General features: G+C 39.5%; 1 pseudogene across 1 annotated transcript; it reads right to left on the reverse strand.

Annotated features, from left to right (window-relative positions):
* Window positions 1-10,009: 10,009 nt before the first annotated feature.
* On the reverse strand, window positions 10,010-12,452 carry LOC148359530 (uncharacterized; annotated as a pseudogene). Its single transcript, XR_015851374.1, has 8 exons — window positions 12,363-12,452; window positions 11,940-12,290; window positions 11,521-11,859; window positions 11,317-11,425; window positions 11,221-11,255; window positions 10,540-10,582; window positions 10,314-10,466; window positions 10,010-10,239 (listed from the first exon to the last, which is right to left on the reverse strand). The product of XR_015851374.1 is annotated as an uncharacterized LOC148359530 (transcript).
* Window positions 12,453-12,678: the final 226 nt, after the last annotated feature.

The raw sequence follows: 12,678 nt of genomic DNA on the forward strand, positions 1-12,678 counted from the left end.
GCCCTCATGTAGGTTTTAGATCGGGAGATGGTGCAACAATAGTCTGTTGTCTTCAATAGGCTGTGGTCTTTGCAGCCCTTTGAAACTCCTTGTGATTAAGGGCTATACAAATGACCTGCCTAAATTTGACTATTTGGTGTTCTGGTTTGTTGGGTGAAGTAAAATGAGTGGGTTTTTTTTCATACAGCACTACATTGCAAATAATTGGCTTTACACGTAAATAAGTGGCGCAAATGATACTTTTGTGACCTTTGCAAAGTCTTAAACACAATTTGGTGTGGTGAAGGTTACTTGCGTTGTTTTTCACAGTGATGTTGATCAGTAAGGCAATGACCACGAGACTCAAGGCCAAAACAGACAACATAAAAACTAGAATGACCAGAAATAAAGTGGGTGCATCATTTTCTAAAGAAAGGAGACAATCAACAAAACCATAAAACGTGCAAGAAACATTTGTGATATCAAGTAACTTTACCAACTACGTAATTATGCAAATATTCTATTGAGATACCATACTTTTTTTCCCTCAGATAACATCGTGATATTTCTTTTTCTCGGTTCTAGATTCCTTAACCAACCGAGTGACAGGGGCACATGCCCTGTGGTGTGTCTTGGGCAACTAAAGGTTGGCAGCACCCATTCATCTCAAGGCTGTTTTTTGGGGTAGGGGTGTGCTTTAGGGCCCGGTCACACAGCCGTTTGCGTCTGAATCACGGCCAGAAATTTCTGCCCGTGAAGCAGACGATGTTGGACGCTTTGAGATCGCCATATAGACGAGATACAGCAGTGCTTTACACGCGGTCGGAAATTCACACGCGGTTGGCCGCACGAAAAAGCGCTGCTCAAAACTTTAGACCACGTGTTAACCGCGGGCGGCACACGAGGTAATGACGCGGAAATGACGCGGAACGACGTGCTCTGGCTGCGGCCAGGGCGTGGTTACACATGGGTAGGACGCGAAATTTCAGCGGGTAATCGTGGGTGGAGCACGGTCATAGCATGTTCTGCGCCTGTATCGCGGTGTTATTACGTGAAATTAGTGCGTTACGCGTGTGACGGTCAAACGCCTTTCTCCGCGTATATACAGCGCGATTTGCCGAGCACACGTCAGTTGTGCTCGAGACGTCAAGGGGTGGACATGGATCCCCGTCACCGTAGTGACCTCGTCTTAATCCATTTTTATTTCTTGACATTTCTTTTCATTTCATAACAAGATAATAAAATAAAAATGAAAAACTATTACAATAATAACATATTGGCTTCTTCGGTGCCATAGCTTAAAATCTTGATCTTCACGGGACTGTGTCTTGAGCGGTTATGATTTCTACAGCCCGGTGTTATGCCGAGAAATGCATCCCTGCCGAGATTTATATAAATCACTTTTGAGAACTGTTATGCACTCTACCATAAAGCTTATTTCTGCATAATAAGCTTTACGGTAGAGTGCATAACAGTTTCAATACGAGCGATTTGAATAGAAAAAGGCAAAATAAACATGTTACCTGCTCAAAAGTGATTTGTATACGGCGTGCATTACCGTTCGATTACATTCACAACAAATACAAAGACGGAATGCTTTAAGTTGTATTACATTCCCAACAAATGCAAGACAAAGTGGTTTTGGTTATATGTTCGCCATTAAATTCCCTAAAAGTGATATAAAAGTGAGATAAAACGAGGTAAAAGTGGTTGTAGTAGCGAGGGGATGCAAATCTCGGCAAGGATGCATTTCTCGGCATAACGCCGGCTCGGCAGCTTTTATACCCGTGGTCCACACGAGAAAATGACGCGGAAATGACGCGATGGGGAAGCGGAGCAGTCGCCGGCGTCTGTTTTGCGGGCATACCACCGATGAACAGCGGGTTGGCCAATTTTGCGCAGTTTCCATCGCGGGCAACCACGGGCAAAAAAAAACACAAAATTTTACCCGCGATTACAGACGCAAACGGCTGTGTGACCGGGCCCTTACTTATATGAAACATTTAATACTAGTTTCCATGGATACCAGTAGCAGGACAAAGCTCCTGATCTGACTTAGATACAGCACCTTCATCATTTGATTGCCGTTGTTTCTAGGTGCAAACCATCATCCCTCTCTTCAAAGATGAGCTGTACATCAGCATTTTCGAGAAGCGTGTGAATTTTTTCTTTTTTTTTGTATTAACTAAACTGTAAAATCTCTTGAGCATCAGTCAATGGGTTGTATTTTTGAAAGCACACTCTTTAAATCTTTAACCAAAAATAGTTTTACCCATAAATGTTGGTTTTCAAAAAAATCTGGGAATGCAGCCTCGTATCACACCGACTCCACGCTCCAACAGTACCATTTAGAGTACTGCGTCATTGATGTATGTATTGAAATTGTAGCACTGGCTGGACGACTTTTAGAAATGTACTTGCAGTTTTTCAAAATGAGGTTGTTCTGCAAGGCAGCACAGTGGTCACATAGCAGGGACTTACCATATGGGATCAGCAACCCAAGCAAGAAGAGATGAATGCCTGTCCATTTTTTGTTTCACCAAATGAGCATCAAAAACCCTTTTAGACTGTATCAAACCTTTATTGAATTAAATCACAACAAATAGTAGGGGCCTGTTACACAGACGTCTCATTGGTCATTTCCTTAATTGATCTCACCCAGGGCCGTAGCCCCGCAAAAGCACATAACGCGCACTGCGTAGGGTATCAAGTGCCCAGGAGGGCACCAAAAGAAATCAGGGTCGTGAGAAAAAAAGGTATAAAGTGTTAAAAATGTTAATAATATGTGCTAATACGGTTAAACAATACAAAAGCAGCATAAACAAAATTTCCGGAGAAAATGGGTGAATCTGCTTTGTGCCCCGGCCTACCTCCCCTCCCAGTGGTATGTTCGATTATGCCCCATTCGCAATTTGGTGAATACCAGTACGAGCATGGCCTCAAAACGGCAACAAGAGATTGGAGCGTAAAAAATAAAAGAAAAAAACGAGATGAAGCTCATGCATCGCTTGCCTGTAGTCAATGTTAAAATAAAAAAGCTCATTATCATACCGTATTTCCACACCCATTTGGCGCACTGTTTTAAAGGGCGCACTCTTCTTGGCTCGAATTATTTTTTTGTCGGCTCATATGGCTCACTGGCCTATTTGATGGGAGTCATACTCAACCGCCTTTAATACCAAAACAAGTGTGCGTATTAAAAAAAAAAGCACCGTGATTCAAAACTGAGTTTGATTGTGGTTTAATCCAGTATTTATCACAGGGTAAAACACTAGAATACAACAAAATTGTGACGCACAAAGCATTTGTGCTTGGGGCACCCAGATGGCTAGCAACGGCTCTGACCTCACCCAAGTAAATTGTGTTGTGTGCAATCAATCTGGGACATGGGCCTAGATAAGCTGGATAGGTGCTGGACAAATAGTAATAAATAAAATGTTAAATGTTCCTGTGTTGTGCTTTCATAATGTACCAATGAAACAATATTTTTCCACTAATGAAAACAAATACAATTGCAATACAGACGCTCCCCTATTTACAAACATTCGAGTTACAAAAAAACAGTACGAACATATTTTTTCGGGATATCGAAAAATATCCAGACATCGCCGTAAGTTCAATTTTGTATTTTGCACCTTTTTCCGAGTACATAACATTATTGTAGTTCTTCTTTCCGCCGCTACCTGCGTGTGGCGCTGTGACAGCTCGCCCAGCATCCACCGGCTTCCTTTTCCTACTCCATGTGTAAACATACGGTACTGTATCTCCAGCGCCCTAATAAGTTTGACATTTTTATTTTTTAATATGTCGTGCATCCAATCAATATGTTTGGTGTAAAGTGTCAAGACGAGGCGAGCTGTTTCATTTGAAATGAAACAGCTTTTTACCACAGAGAAGGAAGTCGCCTAACGGTTGAAGCTCATCTTTCAAAAGTTAAACTTAACTTTATTTATATTTATAGAGCATGTTATTTTATGAAATGTTTACTTTTTAGTACAAAACAGTACAGGTTACTCATACAAGGCTTAAACATAATTATATAAACCTTAAACATACATTCCATACAAAATATAGCCCTGAAGCAACTTATGAACAAATTTAACTTACGAACGATCGTCCGGAACGTATCTCGTTCGTAAGTAGGGAAGTGTCTGTATCTAAATTTTTCCCCCTGTGAATTGTTTTACCCTCTGAAGAAGCTTGGGGTTGCAATTAATAAAAACAGAAAATTAATTCATTAATTAATTTGCAGCTCCAAAAAGTATTTTTTAGCAGGCATTTCATCAGTCAGTTAATGTTTAGCAGCCTTTTGTTTTGTACTATGGTGAAGATCACAGTTGAGTTACAAACATTTAATGCTGAATAACTTTGAAAATCTTTCGTATTCTTGCTTTGCGTTGGAAGGAAAGCTGCAAAAGGAAAAGCAAGAATTATAAGTACGGCATAACAAGCTCCATGATGGTTGATTTTTTTCTTCTGTATAATTTACAGTCAGAAGATTGGGTTAACAAAAAAACCCCAAAAACATTTGCAATGTACCGTATTTTCCGCACTATAAGGCGCACCTAAAAGTCTTGTTTTTTTTCAAAAGCTGACCATGCGCCTTATAACACAGTGCGCCTTATATATGGCTCAATATTAAATTCGCAAGGTCTCGCAACTACGAGAAACAGCCGCCGACTCCATTTTTCGCGCTGTGCATACTGGGAAATATTAAACGATTGGTAGTTGCCGGGGCTCGTGTTGTATTTGTTTACTAAGTGGCAAAATGGCTACCCCATTAAACTGCTTAATTCATATTCAACAAATACAGTATTTGTCTGAATCCAGGGTTATGACTGGTGATGATGTAAAGCACAATTTACCTTAAACAAACGCAGAATTATTCAGAATGTCACGTTTGAGAGAGAGAGAGAGAGAGCGAGAGAGAGAGAGAGAGAGCGAGATTCTCTTTCATACGTGCATTTGTATAAGAAAATGGCTCCTGTTAAGAGACACGCGTACAACGCCGAGTTTGAACTCAAAGCGATCAGTCACGCAGCACAACACGGCAATAGAGCGGCAGCGAGAGAGTTAAACTTAAATGAATCGATGGTACGGAAGTGGAGAAAGGATGAAGATAAGCTCCGCCAAGTAAGGAAAACTCAACAAAGTTTCCGTGGCAATAAAGCAAGATGGCCAGAGTTAGAGGAGACACTTGAACAGTGGGTTGTTCAACAAAGAGCGGCAAGCAGAAGTGTCAGTACGATAACTATACGTATGAAGGCAACAGCGCTGGCACAAAAACACCGTACGTGTTGGATGGCCCATTCACTAAGATATGGTCAATTCGAACACAGCAGAAGAAGAATTCGAGGGATTCGTCGATGAGGAGCTTATAGAGTGATCTTTGTTTTTCTTTTGTGTGTTTACGTTTTACATTTTACAGTTATTATGTTATTGCTTTGCACTCGTTGTTTTTGCACATTACGAGTGTCACTTTATTGCGATTGCACTAACGTTTCATTTAAAATAACAGTATCAGACGTTTTTTTCTTTGCGTGTTGACTAAATGGACAAAAAATAAAATGATATGTCGATGTTGTTCAAAGATGTTAAAGATGTGTCACGAAAATGCTTTACCTCAGAGAAAATAATAAAACGGCTGTTTATTTATTTTAGGAGTGAATGGAGTTGTGGAAAGCTTGTTTGTTAATAAAGTTTGACCTTTTTGAATGTTTTGTTGACATTCCCTTGAGCGTGGCAACATCTAGAGGTTGCATAAAGTAACTACATTCTCTACTGTAGTCAAGTCGTCACATTTATTTACCGTAAATAGCCCTTAATCCCAAAAATGTCTCGAAGGACTGCACAGGATTACAATTACAAAATTGCACAATTACCTGATCTTAAACCAGCATGCACTTATAGCGCCTTATAATGGGGTGCGTCTTATGTATGGCATAAGTTTTAAAATATATCATTCATTGAAGGTGCGCCTTATAACATGGTGCGCCATATAGTGCGGAAAATACGGTACTTGGTTTTTTTTTATTCCCAAAAAGAAAAAGCTAGTTCAAAGAAACTACTAGTTCATAACATGTTTATTAAAAAGAAAAACTGTTTTACCACATTTGTTCCTCAAAACTTTCAAGTGCCTTTTTTGCAGTGCATGTCTTCTCACAAATATGTGTGTACCTGTCAACCTCCAGGGCTCCATGCCCTTACAAACTGTCATATTTTCCATTACAAAATACAAAAAAATCTTACACCATCTTTTTTTTCAAACGTGTTTATATATGTAGTTTAACATGTTATATTGTACATGTGTTTCGTTATATCATATTTATTTTTAATTAACATTTTGTTGTGAGATACTGAGATACCGACATGAATGAAGTTTATTATAAAAAAGTTCATAAATTAAGTAGCTTGGACGTTCACTGTAGAAGGAAAAAACATTACATTTTCTTTTTTAAATTATTAATTCATTTTCTGGATTAAATTATTGTTGGTAATATACTGATTAAAGGGATAACCACAAACCTGTCTTTTTCATTTTCTCTTTGTATACTTCCTTTTTTTCTTAACTTCTTTATACAACATAATAATTCGTAATATAATGCATCAAAGCAAGTGAGCCGTTTGAGAGCCATCTCTCTTTAATGAGTTGAGCCGAAAAAGCCGGTTCTCTAAAAAGAGACGGACTTCCTTTCACTGCACAACTCAATCTTGTTAGATTTGATTAATTTGCTGTTTCGAGATAGTCGGTGTTTACCGCATGGTACCCATAATTTACAAATTTGCCTTTTTCCGTACAGATTTTCTTGTACGTCGTACACATCTTAAAAGGCATAATAAACGTACTTTGTACGGCAAAAACGTACAGGTTGACAGGTATGCTAAAAGTATGAGAGTATTGGGAAATGGGGTTCTCCTGTGCATATGTTTTTAATTTTATCAAGCATTTTGATTTTTATAAAAAGTGCATTAAGATAATTTTGACTTCAACATTCGCAAACGGCTTTACCAACCCACCATTTTTGTCACGGTTGCCATGGCGCCCAATTGGCTTCGCCTGTGTGGCGCCAGCTGCGGCTCCTTGACAGATTGGCTTCCCTGCTATTTAAACCCAGTCCTGTCACTTTTGTAAGTCCATCAACGAACCTCTGCCTTTTTGACTCAGTCCTGTTTCCTGTTGGCATTTCCTGTCCGGTATTGTTCCTGTTTATTTTTTTCCTTTTAAATATCGGTTTCCAGTTTCGTTCCCGTCCATTTTTGTCCTGTTTATTATTTTTTCCAGTTTCCATTCCTGTCTAGTTTGTCCTGTTTATTTTCGATGTCCTGTTTCATTATCATTCCTGTCTGTCCCGTCCTGTCCGGAATCGACCCCATCTGTCCGATATCTATTCGGGCAATTGGTATCGATCTCGTTGGCCTCTGGCTTCCTCTCATTTCACGCCAGACTGCTGCCAAACGTGTATGACTCCCCGTTTTCCCTAAAATAAAAGGCTTGAGTGAGTAACATCACGCGTTTGGGTCCTGATCCTGTTCTGATTCATGACCCTTTGTTGTCAAGCTATTATTTACAATGAGGCCCTCCAGGATAAACATGTACATAAGAAGCTTTAAGACAGAATAACATGGAATGCTAATCGAGTAGATAGGCAATGAAGACTAGCCTAAATTGCATCAGAAAGTGCATTGGAAAATAGTACAATAATATTGACACCATAATTGTGCAAAAAAAGAATAAATAATTAAAATAATAATATAAATAAAGGGTTCTTAAGTGACAAGGCTGACAGCTCACTATCCTGGTCATTTTGTCTTAGTTAAAGAGTTGCCTTGATAATAGAATTAAGGCTCACTTACTTCACTAATGTCTTAGTTCCATTTTTTTTTTAGTTCAGAAAACGGATCGTCATTGTTAAAGAACCCCGAATCTTTGTTTGGAGCATACAGTCATCAATTCACAGTTAAAAGAAAATGCAAAGATCTATAAATATTCAGAATGAATATGGATACAAACCCGATACCCATAGATAACCCAATATACACATTAAAAGTAAAAGCGCAGACATGGTACCATAAAAAACTCAATAGCAGCATAATTTAATCAGTCCTCATTGTTCACTCAAAAACGATGACGACTGTCGATTAATGATTTAACTTTATGCGAGTTCCAAGCAGTATATATTTTCCACCTGGTTTATTTTTAGTTCCTGCAAAGGGTTGCAGACACCGCAAGTCGAAACTTGTGACTGACACAAGCGGTGCATGGAAACTTGAAGCCTTGTTGTGGCTAGCCTTTCAAATCAAACAAGGAGGAGACCAGATTATCGGTTATTTCCTTTCATTTGAATTCATTTTACTTTCATTTTTTTTCTTGTGAATTATTTTACACGATTTTTACATAACTGATTTTTTTTAAATATGTGACATCTGCAAAGAAGATTGCATAAGTTGTCAGTTTGTTATTTTGACTACTATGCATAGTTTACATCATTGTCACCATCGGCTAATAATTGATCGTGCGTTCAAAATTTTAATATTCAAAATTCATTGATGTCTTCTCTACTAGAAGTCAAGATGGCGGGGCGGCAGTAGCTCAGGAGGGTAAGACATTGAACCCCCTATTACCCCCAATAAGCAGGTTAGCGCCTTACATGGTTGCACAGATCACGGCCGCTATTGGGAAATGTGAAGCACAATGTAAAGCGCTTTGGGAAGTCATTGACTTGAAAAGCGCTATAGAAATGCAAATCATTTCATTTCATTTCATTTCATTTCATTTCACATGGCAGCGCGTTGTGCAGACGCTGCGGCTCGGGCTCCAGTTCGTCTTTTGTTTTTCAGTGTCCCCTGATCCTCATATTTTCCCTTCGACTCCCTTCGCATTTACAATATTATCCACTACATCCCGAGGGATATACAGAGACCACCGGATCTCCCTGGAAGATTTGCCCGCCTGCCGACAACGACAACGACGGAGCAAAGGCTGAACTAAGAAGGCGACCACACAGACCAGCGCTCCCAAGCATGTTCAACCAACGCCAGATCCATCGTCCACAATGAGTGAATTGAGCTGCGGATCGCCACCAACAACGTCCGAAATTGGAGGATTTTTTTTTTGTCATCACGGAGTCTTGGCTTTCCCGACGCTGCATTACATCACCGAGACGAAGACTCCGGTAAAAACAGGGGTTGGAGACTACGTGCTACAATAATAGCCGAACCATTGACACACACTGCTCACTCGATATGGAAGTTCTTGCAGTATCGTGCAGACCCTTCTATGTACCGGGAGAGTTAACTGTGGTCTTTGTGTTTGCTGTTTACTTTCCACCGCTAACCGTTTCACCGGATGCTAACGTTAGCATAGCGCTAAATCTGCTGCCCGCTGCTATCAATAAACAGCAGCTTCCACTCCCCAACGGAGCTTTATCGTAGACGGCGACTTTAATCGGGCATGTTTATGGACTGTACTCCCAAATCCATTCAATTGTGGACTGATCAATTTGGAAAACCACTGGACTATGTGTAATAATGTAAGATCAAACATTCGGTTGTATCCGGCAACTCTGTTTGAACCTCACCCCTCCTTATCAGGAGTTTTGCAGACGCTTCGACAACAAACGACTCAAAGGACAGCGTTTAATTACTCCCAGGGTGCAATCTGTCAACGCGTTCCAGCTGGTGTTCATGGGCGGGGCCAATTGGGTGCCGTGGCAACCATGACAGAACCTGGCGCCACACGGCGGGCCAATTGGGCGCCGTGGCAACCTTGACATAACCTGGCGCCACACGACGGGGACCAAATGGGCGCCATGGCAACCATGGCAGTTCTTTATTTGGACTATTTTTGATTTTGATTTTTTCCCCCCTTAAACAACAATATCATGAAGAAATATAAAGACAAGCAATTGCTTGTAAAAGGAAACTAACCAGTTGATAGGTGCTAGAAATAAAAAAAAATGGAATTCAACACAAACAATAAATGGCCTGCTTTTATTACTGTGACGTGACATCAAGATATTGAGTGTGGTAGAGCAATATGTGGCTGTGGGCTTGTGGGGGGTTCTTCTGGGCTCCATCCAACAAAGCTGGCCTGGGGGTTGCTAGCCGTCGCTGGGGGACCGGTTCTCAGACGGGCGCCTCTGCTGGAGTTGAGAGTGTGCACTACCAAAGCTTCAAGGGCTTTTTCACCATGCCAGCACCTAGCAATATTCAGGATGTACAGTAATTCTTCTCTGTATCACGTTTTTTTTTTCCTTTTCACTGAGAAAAAAAGAACAATAAAAAGCATTGAAATTTCTTCATCATCACTAAAACTCAAAAGAAGTGATTGAGACCATCGAATCCATTTGGCCTCATGAAGAGTCTTGAAGACAGACATCGGTATATATGCTAAATTCTTCAGTGGTTCTGGTGCTTGTTAGGCCGGCTTTGCCGCTATTCCTGGCAACGATGTTGGGCACAGAATAAATTAAAGAGTCCTCGTCTCTCTGAGAAAACAAGTCATGTGTAAAGAAAAGAAAGTGGCTAGAGAGAAACTTTGCGGAGGAAAGTCTGGCTGACCTGCTGCACGCCGCTTGATATTTTTCATGAGTTTGATGACGAGCTTGATGTTGAAATGAAAACAAAGAGAAATACAATTCATTAGCATGGGGGTTGCATTCAGGCTAAAATTTTGAACTTATAAAGGTCAACTTAAAAACTGAAACCCAATTTTTGCATATTGAATATTATCTATCATATATACATATACATATACATATATATGTATATATATATATATATATATATATATACATATATATATATATATATATATATATATATATATATATATATATATATATATATATATATATATATATATGTATATATATATATATATATATATATATATAGAGAGAGAGAGAGAGAGAGAGAGAGAGAGAGAGAGAGAGAGAGAGAGAGAGAGATACTTATAACTGAAGACAAATAACTTAAAACTGAAATTAAATACAATCCCCCAAAAATTGACAATTGTACTTTAATTTCAAAAAAGTTCCATTCAATTAGTTTTGTTTTCTCACTTTTAGTAGCATTTTGTCAAGTTCAAAATATTTGGCCCCAAATTGACTTATATGACCAACGGCTCTCCGAGTCGGTTCTATCATTTAGATATCGGAACAATTTCTGAAACTCATTGAATCCCGACGGCACTTTGTGTGACAAATTGCAAAAACATTCTCTGGTCATTTGCAAACGAACTTCCCTCCGCGAAATCTGTGACTTTGGCAATATAACTACTTCGAATGATTAAATAAGCCGCTTATTTTCTCACCTTTGCAGGAAAAACAATCCAACTAATCCCTAGTCTTAAATTTGTATACAACAAAAGCTGAGAGCATGAAGTTTAAGGTCAAAGCAAAACTCATAACATTGATAATGGACATTAAAACTGTCGTGTCAGCATCTGGAAACATACAAAAAAACAGAAAACATAAATCAATTCACTTGATTAGCACATTGTCAAATACAAACTTGGAACATCAAAGACAAAATATGTACCTGAAATGACGACTTCTTTTGCATTTCCCATAAAAATCTCCCCACATGTGGCAACAGCACAAGCATACGTTCCGGCAAGGGAAGAGTTGTCATTTTTTGAAAAACCGTGAATGCATTTCTGCATGGAGCCATTTTGGGCCTCTCCGCAATGCTCATAAGTGTAAACAAAACTTGGGGGTGCGTGACCTGGGCCAGCTTTAAACCAGGAAACTTTGTTTCCATCTCTGCATGTTTGACCGGATCGAAAGACTATTGAGCACTGTGAGGTTATTGAAGGGCCGCTTGGGCCCTTGTTAGAATGTAATTCTTGAGTGACGGCAGAGACAGAAGATTTTCCTCCTGGAAATTTTAAAAAACAAAATTCACTCTCAAGCCATATTTTTGTTAAAGCCTGGTTACAGATACACACATTTATTTACCTTGGACCTGCAGAAATATTCCATTCAAAAATGTAATGTTTTTTTTCCAAGAGTTATGTTTGAAACAGTAGTAGATCGCCATGTCACTTTTCTGAACTTGACTAATTTCCAGACAATATTTTCCCGGCAGATATTTTACTAAGATATGACGTCTACTGTTTGATGTCCAAGTTTCAGGTTGAGAATAATCAAAAGCTCCCATCTGACTCAAGATTTCAGGGAAGGTTCCAGAAGCGAGTCGAATCCACGAAACGGTGTCCCGGAACTTTAAGTTGTCAAGACTACATTTTAGAGAGACACTTTGTCCAACTGCAACGGTCTCTGTTCTGAAGTCAGGACCACCCGAGCATCCTGAGCAGAAAAAAAAGCACAAAACAGATGTTGGCAAGTGCGTACCGAGACAAACAGGGAAGATAAACCTGCCTCTAAGTAGGATCAGCAGGAGCAGCTGGTAAAGGACCGTCAGCATTTTGATGTCCTTTCAATGAGTGAGCAGCAGCAATCTCTCCAAATTTTCGACTTGAATTGAAGCCCTCCATAGGGGAGTAGCCTATTTCAAAGACGTCTCACCAGTCGTTTCCTGTTTCCAAAATATTTCCGGTGTGTTTGCATTATTTGCAAAAACGATGTATTTCACTCTAATATTAGTATCACATATTTCTTAAAATCGGCCTGCTTGAATTATTTATTTAATTTTTGTTTAAGCAACAGGAAAATATATCTAATAAAACTTGTACTT

Source organism: Urocampus carinirostris, chromosome 9 (genome assembly GCF_059441175.1).
Source record: "Urocampus carinirostris isolate Australia breed hairy pipefish chromosome 9, RoL_Ucar_1.0, whole genome shotgun sequence".
Classification (NCBI taxonomy): Eukaryota; Metazoa; Chordata; class Actinopteri; order Syngnathiformes; family Syngnathidae; genus Urocampus; species Urocampus carinirostris.